At 38.2% G+C, this 12,518-nt stretch overlaps 1 non-coding gene across 1 annotated transcript in view; it reads right to left on the bottom strand.

The window, feature by feature from the left end:
- Positions 1–12,518, bottom strand: part of tafa5a (TAFA chemokine like family member 5a) — a 69,998-nt gene that overhangs the window by 18,202 nt on the left and 39,278 nt on the right. The window contains exon 3 of the transcript XR_015762102.1: positions 3,580–3,707. This is a non-coding gene — a transcript (TAFA chemokine like family member 5a). The remainder of the gene's footprint in view (positions 1–3,579; positions 3,708–12,518) is intronic.

Genomic DNA, 12,518 nt, shown 5'->3' with positions numbered 1-12,518 from the left:
GTTGACTAAATGAAATAAATTATACGGCACAGTTAGGATTGTTGCATCCGAGGTTTCATTTACATCTTCCCCTCATGCATTCACACATTCTCTGGCTTCTTCCAACAGGTCAAAAATATGCATGTTGGTTTATATAGACTCTAAACGGCCCTTAAGTCTGTGTGTGTGTGTGTGTGTGTGTGTCTTTATTACCTCTGGCACCACCTCAAAATGGTTAGATAAGATTAATGTAACCACAAGAATAATCAATGTATAATGCTACAGTGGGAAAAATCGTTGCTTTCTCATTTAAAGTTCTTACTAAATGTTTATTTCTAGTTTATGTAAATACCAAAATCTTAGAAAAAGTGGACATTTTCAGTCAAAATTTAAATAGCATGAGAATTTCACAGTAGTCCATGCCAGTTGTAATTTCCCTTCATGTTTTTCTAATATATGTATATATATATATATATATATATATATATATATATATATATATATATATATATATATATATATACACATACACACACACACACATATATAAAACATTATTTAACATATAAAACAATTTTACAGTTTTTTCCACACTAATCATTTTAGTTGCCATTAAAATGCAAAAACAAAATATATAAATAAAATAAAGAATGAACAGCTTCAAATCAAGGAACACATCATGGTATGATTTTTTTTTTATTCTATGTGAATACTGTAGAACCACGATATTTTTACCCAAGGTTTTCATACCATAAAAAAATGGATTAACTTTGCAACCAACTGAATGTGAGGACATAACTAATATCATATATGTTATGTTACATAATACATTATGTTCTAATGCATATTTATGATATAAAACCAGTTCAGAGACTCCTTGACAGTGAGAGCTGCTTACACACATTTACACTCCTCCATCACATGCACACACCCATGCACATGCACACATACACACAGCCAGTGGAACAGATGAGTGCTCCTAGCTGTCCAGCCATTTGACTAGCTGTCACCAAGTTTAAAGTAGCCAATGAAGCAAGCAAGCAATACCTGTCACTTTCTGCATATTGTCAGCGTAAGCGGCTGAGAGTTACACTGACTGACACCTCGAGCGGGATGTGAAGTGTGCATGTAGGGCAAAGCTTACAGGGCCCCTCTCTGCTGTAAAGCGGAGATACATGTCATGAATATGCAAACCTTACACTCGCATACTTGGAGCAATCAGTGCATAGCACACATGCATTTGATCCATTTCAGCCCATCTTTTGCACAATCCACACTGTTAACACACACACACACGTTAAGTTGTGCATACAGATGCACCATGGCAACACCAGGAACAAGTCGCTAAAGGGGAAAAAAAAATATTATATATATCTATATATATATAGATATATATATACATACACACACACACACACACATTTCCAAGGAAATAGAGATTTTTTTTTGCAAAATACACTTGTTGGATAAACTCCCACATACTTTAAATAGCAGTTCCTGAGATTTTAAAATGCTAAACTTTGTGTTCTAATATGACAAGATCCACTAGAAAGGTACTGGTGAAAAGAAATAATACCATGACCACTTATATGATGGGGAGCACTTATATCTGCAGGAACATTCTTCAGTTTCTAATGGGGTGAGTTCAGAATTTTTATTGTTTATAGAACATAATTATTATATGTAGCAGGTCATCGGCACCCAGACATTGCAGCTGTACTCAGAGCGCTGTGATGGTGACCAGGTGGGTTTGAGCAGCGCTACGCGCCGTGCCGACTAACTGCATTTAGTAGCTGTAACACCTAAACTAAATTAACTAAATTCTTCAAGCAAAAAGAAAACATTGTTTATTATCTTCTGCTTATGTGGGGTCAGACTGTGGGGTAGTTCATGAACGACCCTTCATCTTCAACTACAGGACTGGAGTCTGTTAGCGAGAGCCGTTCTTTGTCTTTTTACAACTTTTCTTGCTTATAATCCTCTGCACACACCAACACCAATTATAATTTTGATTTAATTTAAATGCATATTTATATAATCAGTGAATACATACAAGACAGATTTTATATTTTATAAAAATATATCACAAGTTGAGAAACATAGTCCCTCCAGCTACAATTTAGACATGGCTTAATTCCACTATAGGGTTCACAGACAACTCCATGACAAACCTTTACAAGACAGAAGCTCACAGCTTTACAGGAAAACAGTGCACAAGCTGAAAACTAAAATATATATTTATAGCTAGGTAAGCCATACAACAGGTCACTTTTGTCGGCACACTTCCTCTGTCATACCTGTTGACAGCTGATGCTAGGCTAGGGGAAAGTGGGATTACTGCACAGGAACGGAAATGAACACCCTCAAGTAATGAAGTTTGGGGACAATTTTCTGAAGCTTTTTAGGGTTGTTTTACTGCCAATGTTGCTGCCATTCAAATGACAATATCTTTTTTTTTTCTTTTTATTATTTTTTTTATGGTTTGACATCACTAAAAAGAATCCACACCTTGTGAATCTGTAAATAACTCGAGACGGCCCTGGGGACGGCCGCGTCTAACAAATGAGTGTGAGAGCTCTGATAATAAACTACATCGTAGGTAACGTGTCCACAGGCAGGCTCATTTTCTGTTTTGTGTCATTGCTCAGCACTGCAATTTATATTCATGTACGGGATTTTAGTTGGCTCCTATGATTACCATATCAAGTCTTCTGTGCTAATGTGCATGTTGGAGCATGTGTGTGCGTGTGTGTGTGTGTGTGTGTGTGTGTGTGTGTGTGTGTGTGTGTGTGTGCATGTCAGCAGAAAGACATAAACACTGATGGTTACCAAATCATGACAGATGCATTAATGATGCCCCGTTGACAAATGCATGAAAAGCAGCCGCTTGCTGTGGTTTTTGTTGCCGAGTCACATTTAAAGAGATTTCCTAAATTGCCACAGTAGAGACAGACAGACAAGTGACAGTTTGGACCCCTGTAATAACGAAGCTGCTGAATGAGAGAGTGTGATGCAAGTTTGTGAAGGGTGAGGAGGAAGAGAAGTGAAGAACGGAGGAGGAAGAGGCTCAGCTCAGTGGATATAAGGTGTGGATGAATGGATGGGAGGAGTTTTAACCAACACAAGCTGCAGCTTCCCATCTGCTGCCATCATTACCATTAAGAGTCTCTAATTTAAACTAATTGCCGCTGATGAGGAAGTAAACAAAGCACAAAGAGTTTGTGGGGTTTAAAAAGATGGCAGGAGAGAACGCAAATTCTTTGGGAGGAATATTAGTGACTGCTGCTCAACGATTAACGCTCTCATTGGCAAATCAGGTCAGCTACGGACATTTAAGTCATTTTCCATACGTCACATAAATATATTGGGAAATATCCACCTACTATAAAGTATGTGAGTGTGCACTCAGTACTTTGATTGGGAAGCAGTGAATGACTGCTGTATTTGAAACATGACCTCTTGCTAGCTTGTTTGGCAAGAAAAATAACTGTTCAATCATTGTTATTATTATTCAAGTAAAATACATAAAACGGATCTATTGGAATTTATGTTTTTATGAGAACTGGTTTGTGCGTGAGCTCAACCGGCCTCCAAACTCACCGTGGTGGTTTTGACTCGGCCTCCTGGCTGTGTACAAGTCCATCCAGATTTATTGACTAACAGGTCACAGCCTTCGTCCTCCAAACACGGAACCATCTCACACCACTGCCTTTTTCGAACAATCCCAGCTGCAGAAGGAGACAGAGGAAGAACGGTTAAAGGAGAAATGACAGGCGGAAGTCTGCATGGAGAGGCAGCAATTAGGATAAGGAGGGTGACTTCAGGGAGACTGATGCAAAAACATTGGAGGGATGATGGAAAGGTGGAGAAAAACGGGAAACATGAGTGGGTAGGAGGAAATAAAGGGATGCCAGGTGGAGGAGTAGCGAGGAAGAAAGGAGATGAAGAGCAATGAGGTAAAGAGACAATTGAGGAATACGAGGAATGACAGGAAGAGAAATGGGAAAAATAGCCAGACGGAGAAACAACATGGAGAAAGCCGATTCAGGTAAATAAAGTCAGTTAAATAAAATCAACCGTCACAAATTGTATTTAGGAGGGTTTATGGCCTCTGTTTTCTTCAAAATTTTTCACAGAAATAACATAACCAAGCAACAGGTACAGAGAGAATATGCAAAGTCCTCCCATAAAGGTTACTGGTAAGTGTTTGAACACTTACCAGTAACCTCTTTTTGATAGGACCAGTAGTTAATGATACATTTCAAGAAGTTTAAATCCGTAATTTAAACACTAGTTTTCATTCTTCCATTTTACATTTCTGAGAAAGAAAAAAAAAACTGTATAATATCAGCAGTTCTCAGCCCCAAGAAAGTTGACTTTCAACAAACACCTAAAGATTTATGAGCAGTAATTATACAAATCTGTGACCTTTTCCAAGTTCTGTATAAAGGGGTTTTATTTATTGCTTAAGCATTAACAAATACTTGTTTCACACAGGACTAATAGAGACCTTAGGTCTGGTGGTCAAATAAAGTGAGGAAATAGTAAATGAATAATTCATACAGAGCAATAGTCTCACATTCAAAATCCTCCATGAAAACGATTTATTCCGCAGCCACCCCGTTGAACCTATTTTTTATATGTTCAGCTGGTGTTTGCAGGGAACCAATGATTTTTAAAGCCATAAAATGGCAAAGAAAACAGTGAAAATTTTGTGCCCCTTTCTTCATATCCAATAAAACATTCAGAAGTGTTGCACCGCACTGCTCCTTTCACCGCCTGCTTCTTTTGTAACCGTCTGGAGATTGCCACGAGTTTGGGCCCTAAGCCTTTATTCTGCCGGTCTTTGTCTCACTGCAGGCAGTGTGCATAAAATGAAAAGATAACATTCTGGTAGACTGTACGGAACCTGAAATCATCTCTACTTTGTCAAAGTCTGTCAAGATACCAACAGGAAACAAGAAAAAAAAAGAAGTCTGCTTTAATCACAACAAAAGACTTGGGGTACGTTAGATAACACGTTTTTGTCTTTTAATAGTGAATAACCGCCTTCATTTCAAAACTAAGAAAAAAACCCTACATTGTTTAGACCACTGTGCAAATCCATCTCCAGAACGTCACATAGATTCTCAATGGGGTTGAGATTTGCACTCTGTAGCAGCTAATCCATGTATGAAAATCATATCTCATGCTCCTTAAGCCACTTTTTCAGGAGCTGGAAAGGGGGAAAAAATGCAATATGTGGAATGTTGTCAGACTACAAGTTCACAGTAAAACTTTGCCTCTATTACATCACATAACCTTCAGACCTCATCGCAACAGAACAACGTGTGATAACACAAAGTATGAAAAGAATTCCTCATAAGTTCTGCGACATTAAAGCTCCCCACAGAGGTTTCATTGTAAACAAACATGATCATTTTTGCTCTACAAAAGCTCAACAGGGTTCATGAAAATTACGGCTGCAGGGCAAAAACCCATTAGAGAAAGTGAATTCAAGGGTCATTATGTACTGTATGTGGTATAATGAGGTGCTTTTTGGGATAATAAGAAAGTTTCTAAAGAAAACATATTTGACTACAGCCTTGTGTATATGGGATAGGTTAAATATTTAATACAAACACAAAAAAGACATTAAGTAAGAGGCGAGGACTTAAGTGACGACGAAGGGTGAACAAAATGCAATAAGACAACTACTCCACCTTGAAAAAGTCTTCACACGTACGTCCACGAAGCACTTCCATCCATTTTTTTCATCCATCCTTTCATTCAGTCATCCAACCATGCATTTATCCATCCGGCCATCTTTTTTATAGTCTCTGGTTTTTGCTGTTTTTCTATCCAACTAGTTGAGAATTACAGTAAATGTATTTTGCTTAGAAAATTTAAAAAATGCAACAGATGTTTAGACATTTCAGTTTGAAAAAGTATGGATTTTTGATAAATCTTCACATTATGCATGACCAGTCACCTAAATTGGCAAGCCAGGCAAGGACAGACAACTATACAGCCGTTTCCATTACAGATGTACACAAAACTTTGACGACATTCTGCTAACAGAATTTTGCAATTAGATTTAGAAATGCAATTCAAATTGCACATGACTAAGTTTCTACAAGCTATTAGTCATTAAAAACATGGCGTGTCATCATCCTCCGAACACTTCCTGTCGTCGTCTTTTCTGCCAGTAGTAATAACCGGTTAGTGATGACAACTTGTGTGATGTGAAACAAGTGTTTCTATTGCAGTTTTGTGAAATATTCCAATTACGATACATCTGAAGCACCATCTCATCCCAGCGTGAAAACCTATCGAAAAATGTGAGTTTTGTCAAAATTAGAGCGTTTCCATTGCCCTTTGTTTGTGGTCTATCACAAACATTTTGAAGAAAATACTAGAAAATCAGAGGCTGTAATGTGAAATCCTTCAAAGGGTAGACTTTTCCCAGGCACTGTTTGTTGTGTGGTGAAGTATGCATCATGTATACTTGAAACTCTTTCATCATGATGGCTTTCTTACACAGTCTAAGGGAATAGTCTTCGCCTAACTACCTATAAATTCAATCTAAGGGCACCTTCAACTTCTTTCATCACCCTGAATGCAAATGATTAGTGAGAGTGAAACTCAAAGCCATTATCTCTTCGCCATAAACAATATGTATATCGCAATCAATCTGTTAAATATGCACACCCTCTCAAAAACTACTTGGCCGAATAATACATGTATCAAGTGCATTGTGTCAGCAGAGTACGGAAAGAGCTTTAAACTGACACCAACATGAAGCATTATTATTGTTGAGAGCATTTCGCTGAGATGCTACTTGAGGTTGAATTACTTGGCGGTGCCTTAAGGCTAGCTGCTCACGGAGAGACAAACCCTTTTCTGCACTGAAGGCATCAGAGCAAACACGCCCTACTTGAAGATAATCCTGTGTTTAGAAGAGTAACATTGTTGTGCTTTACAGATCAGGTCATCAAATCAAAGGGTCGACTTCAGATTGCTCTTTTTTCCCCAGGATCCTTTAATATCCTTAAATATAACCTCTGTTCAGGTTCCAAATGCTTTTAGGCAAACGGCTTGTAATCACAGTCAACATTTACAGTACATGATTAGCAAATTGGCTGAGAAATGGGCCTCCATGGGGTCCATAATGGTCTCATATTAATTTCCTATAGAGCAGGGGTCTGTAACACCAGCCCTAGCGTGCCACCCTGTCCTAGATACATTACTCAATTTGAAAAATAAAAAGGCCAGATGTATGTAGGGTGCTCAGCTAGTCTTTCTGATGTGGTTTGTATTCAGTCCTTCCACTTAAATCCCAAATTTGTTGAAATAACTGTTTGAAAATTGTATTGCTGTGAACCATGAACGTCTGGGATAAACTGTTGTTCTTCCTACTCACATGCCGTTTAATCTCTGCTGGTACAAAGCATTTTCAATTAAACAAAATTACCATCATTCCAGTTTGAGTGGGAAAATAGAATCATTAGCCTTCAACCAGTTGAGTGCTGAGTTACTGAATTAGCTTAACAAAACTTGTGTCCTTCTAGTGCTTTGTAAGAGACAAGAAGATGTTGAAAAGAAACGGGAATTTAGGTCTTGTTCATTTTCAGGTAGAAAGAGACACAAAAAGATATTTTAAGTGGGAAGACTAAATGTTATAGCTGTTTTAGCCACAATGCTAAATCCAACTGAAAAATCCTTTTAGGTGGAGTTAATTAATGCCAGTTTTAAAAGTAATCATAAGGAGGAGTTCATCTGTGAGGTGCTCCAAGATATATATATTTTTTTAGTAATCTTAATCTTAAACCCAATTATTTGTCTTCTGACATTAAATTGATTAAGTATTATCTTAACTTATTTGATAGGATGACATAATCACAGTCTACAAAAAGGAAGTGGCCACATATTATTAATTTTTAAACTTACACACACTATTCCCTGCAATTTTAAACTTTCCAAAAAACATAAAAACCCTTGTTATTTCCACATTTCCTTAGGGATATATAAGGTATCCACGTCCGCCAGAAGTGAAAACATTCAATGTAAATTTGGCTCTATGACGAGCGCTACGCCACCAAATATAAGTGACCTCTGAGGTAGGGGATGAAATGCATGACTGTATGAATGGAAAAGGGAAGCAAGAGCACACAAGAGAACACTAGAAGAAACACTGAAACCATCACTGAAGTAAAAAGGGGGGCGGGGGGGGGGGGGCTTGTCAGGTGTAATAACCCAAAGTCCGAAATCGTTTTCAAGAGTTTTTTTTTCTTTTCTTTCATTTGGTTATTTAATCTGTTGCTGTGAATTCATATTATGAAAGCTGTCAGCAAGGTCACTTATTCATTTCACTAACGGGTTTTGCTTCGCTTCTGAATTGCCATCCAGCAGGGGTGACCCTCAGCTGATGAAGATGTATAGCAATGCCTGGTAAACATCAGTAATGAGGGAATGAGTGCCGTGTGTACAGGCGGTATTGTCTGCACGTCTGCGCTACAAATGTCATTTTTGACATCGAGCCCTACAAACTGACTCCATCAGCCGCGACAGCTGAGAGATAAGTTATCACGGCTGCGTCAGATGAGATTTAATAAGGAGAGCGGCGCAGACATTTCAAGCCGACGCAACGTAATACCAGTTGCTCTGAGAAGTGATTAATGGAGATTTGACCTGCTGGTATTGTAGCGTTTTTGACAATAACGGGGCCCAACTTGCAAACGCTCAAATCAAAAATTTCTCATTAGCAGAAGGTCAGGGGCAGCTGTCTGTAATGAATTGTTCCACGGATTAAAGTCAGCTGTCTAACATCTTCACTTTACAGCTTTATGAAGTGAACATTTGTAAAATTGTTGTCACAGTGCGATTTGATGTTTGCAAGAGAACAATAAGAATCTATCCATGCAACTTTGAGATGCTGTTCTCGATAACTATGCATTTTTTTGTAAGATATTGCACCTAAACTTGAAAATATTAGCAGAAAAAGCTTTGAAAATGTTGTATTAACTTTTTATTCCATCTCAGCCGGATCACTGGCATCATAAGCAATTATTTTAGCCACCTTTTCAACTAACATTAGACTTTCAGCTGCTTCTGTTTACTAGAACTATTGTTTACAACAATGGCAGCACAACTCACTAATGTAGAGCTGGCAATGCTCACGACCCAAATATTAGGAGAAAGAGGAGCAGTGACTGCTTTGGAGAACCAGAGCAGACATTGAAACATCTGTCAGATTGCTGGAATAATTTTTGCTTTTCTGAATTACAGTTTGTGTCTCAGTAAGTCATTTATTATTGTGGTGAATTACAGACAGACCATGTCAGCCACAGACAGCTTATAAGAACCCTGAGAAAGGTTGGACTTATTTCTGGTCTTCAAACTACTGCAAACATTTCTCAGTACTTTCTCCTACCCACTTCACTGATATACACAAAATCTTGGCTTTATGAATTTAGACATGACCTGAAAACCTTGTCATCACTACTAAGATTAGTCACAGACAGAGAAGATGTACAACAATGAAACTTTCACAGAAACACTCTGGGTAGAGGCTTGTTACTCTGTACCCCAGAATCTCAATGACCTGAGGGCCGCCCTGAGAGAAGAGTGGGATCTCAGCACACAATGAGTCGACTTGAGGACAGCATGAGGCGTTGTTGAGAAACTGTAATTGATGCCCAAGAGCACACAACACGTTATTGAGACAATTACATTTTTATTGCCGTGACATACCCACCACTGGTGTTGGCTTTTGTTCCAATACATTGTTTAAAATGAGGAAATCACAAATGCATGTTTCTACTAAAATGTCACGCTGGCATTAACTTTTCACATTTCTCCAATTTTCACCCAAAAGCCAACTGTCCCTAACTTTTAGTGAGTAGTATTGTATATGCAATGAGGGCAGTGACTGCTGGTATGCAAACATGTAAAGGGACTGACTGATTGTAAACAGTTGCAAAGGTGGCAGAGAGCTCAAAAAAGCTATTGTAAGGGAATGACAGGGTACAAGTACAGACAACAATGGAGGGATAATTAAAGCAACAACTAAACAAGGTACAATGAATGCACTCAAATGCAACACATAACATACAATCTATTCAAGATATAGAACAGAAGCACATGTGGTTCCACGTCTGTCACTTTTCTGCCGTCACATTTGAAATTCTCCACTGATGTCCAATAAAGGACGTTTCTATTCCATCCCAAAACATCATTCAGATGACTACAGTGTTATGGATTGACATCAGAGCTTGGTGGAGAGTATGCAACGTCTCTCGGTCGGTTTCTACATGCAAACAACTGATAAAAGTAGTTCCCAAAATTGTGTATGCTCTTTAGCCGTTCATACAAGATGGTGTTTGACATGCATAGAGCTTTTTTTTTAAATGCTAATTATATATCCAGAAAACTGGTCAAGTAGATAAAGCTATGTACCATTTCTTGAATATGCCTTTAAGAATACAGATTTTGCGACGAAGCATTCCTAACATTCTCTTCCATATTAATGTTAGCTTCCACTGCTTTAGACTTTATAGCCAACACAGTAATCGAAAACGCATCCACTTAGATGCTTCGAAAATTCAATTTCCAAGGAAGTGTAAAGACTGGGGATACTTTTTTTTTTTTTTTTTGCCAACAGTTGACTAGTCTAATATCACTGATTTACCATATAAGCAATCAGAAAGTGTAAAAGCGAGTTAGGAAAGCGAGCCTTATCTGTCACATTTGGTCTCGCATCACTAACTAAACTCATCTCCCAGCAGCATCTTGGCTCTCAGTGACACTATCTGTTTCCATTTGACCATATTACTGCTGTGCTGCTGGTGTGAGGGCATTGGCTTATGTTGAAACGGATTAGATTCAAGGGAGATATCAAATAAATACATCCCACACATGCAGGCCCAGCGTAGGGAAGCATGGACATGCATAAACACACACACGCACACACACAGGTCCGAAGCATCTGCATGCACATGTAAGCGAAGGTACTGGCAGTGGTTTCATCAGCGGGAGATAAGAGCAGAGAGGAGGAGAACATTATTAAGCCCTTCTTGGGACATTTATCTTCCCACCAAATGGTTGATAACGGTCACACACGTCAACAGCCAGCATCTCGGGTTAATAAATTCCATCTAATTCTAAGGCGAGCTTGAGATGGCAGGGGAAAGACGAGACTTAACGGGATAAATGAAGGATAGCGGGCAAAAAGAAAAGATGCTGAGATAACCAATTCAGGTCAGAAAAGCTTCTGGATGATAACTGTTGCAGATGAAATTACCCCAACAGGCAGACGCTTGGGACGCGACGTCCTCAGCAGGGTTTTATGAAAGAATGTGAATTAAAACATGCAGAAATAATTTAAGACAAGGAAATAAAGGTTTTTACAACTTACTGTTAAGAAAGTTTCCTTTTTTTCCTCCTAATGTTTTTCTCACTTATTTTCTTAACTTATTATAAGTCATGGTGACCAGTCACTCAAAACACCATTCACTACCCTAAAGCTAAACATTTTATACATTTCTACAAATATATATATTAAAAGTATGACTCACCAGCGGGAAAGAAACCCTGAGCGGACCTGTGCTGAAAGAGGAAACTGACTAATGCTTAGGTTAAATAGTTTCCAGAAAGTGCAAAGAGGCAGCCTAACATACTTAGTTTTATTAAAGTTATTACATAACATTTAGCATATTTTTACATTTTGCTTCCGGCTCCCAAGTTGTGTGCGAGTCTTCATCTGCAGTTGTTTATACCACCGTTTATTTTAAGGCTGAGTTATATCGACGAGTGCATCTCTGTGTGAATTAGCTTGAAAACACTCTAGCATTTTAGGCTGAATCTAAAAGACGTCTAGCAACGCCACATCTTTGTGTTTGACTGAGAGGCTAGGATGGGGAATGATTGTGACACCAATCCCAAATAATAGTGTTTTAAAGGGTATTTTGAATAAAGGATAGGTAGAAAACAAGGTAAAATCAAATTTATTCCAGAAATAGGTAGCACTTCTTAAGGTATTAGATACTACTGGATGGGCTTTGTGGAAGAGTGCTAAGCATTTTGAATTGGTTAAATGAATTATTTTTCTTTATTTTTCACTTTGAACTCCTCCAGACCTTCAATTTCGTACTAACTTTAGCAGACTCTAATTTATTAAGTGCTGCTTTTAGTCGCTTCGCCAAAAATACGTTCTATGAGTTTAAACGGCATCTTCTGAGGCACAAATAAAACCAACCACAACGCTCACACACTGTTATTTCAACTTAAGAAATGAGAATATTAAATCTCTGTTAACATTAAAAGCTTTTCGTAGAGACTGAGGTGATTATAATTAAGTTTCAACCGCTGGGAAAGTATCCTAAATTATGGCTGCAGAGAACTGGCCAGAGTCCGTTTTCCTCTCCTCAGCGATCAGTTCAGAATCGACACAAAGAGGACGTTTGAGAAATCGATTTAATGGTTTCACACTGCACCTTTCTGTGGACTTTATGCTTACTTTACATAAGCTTAGGGATCATCACTATGACCAAAGTTTCATA

This window comes from Poecilia mexicana, unplaced genomic scaffold (assembly GCF_051168715.1).
Source record: "Poecilia mexicana isolate PSO_F unplaced genomic scaffold, ASM5116871v1 scaffold_23, whole genome shotgun sequence".
NCBI lineage: Eukaryota > Metazoa > Chordata > Actinopteri > Cyprinodontiformes > Poeciliidae > Poecilia > Poecilia mexicana.
Note: the sequence above shows the minus strand (reverse complement) of the source record. Positions and strands in the feature narration are given on the sequence as shown.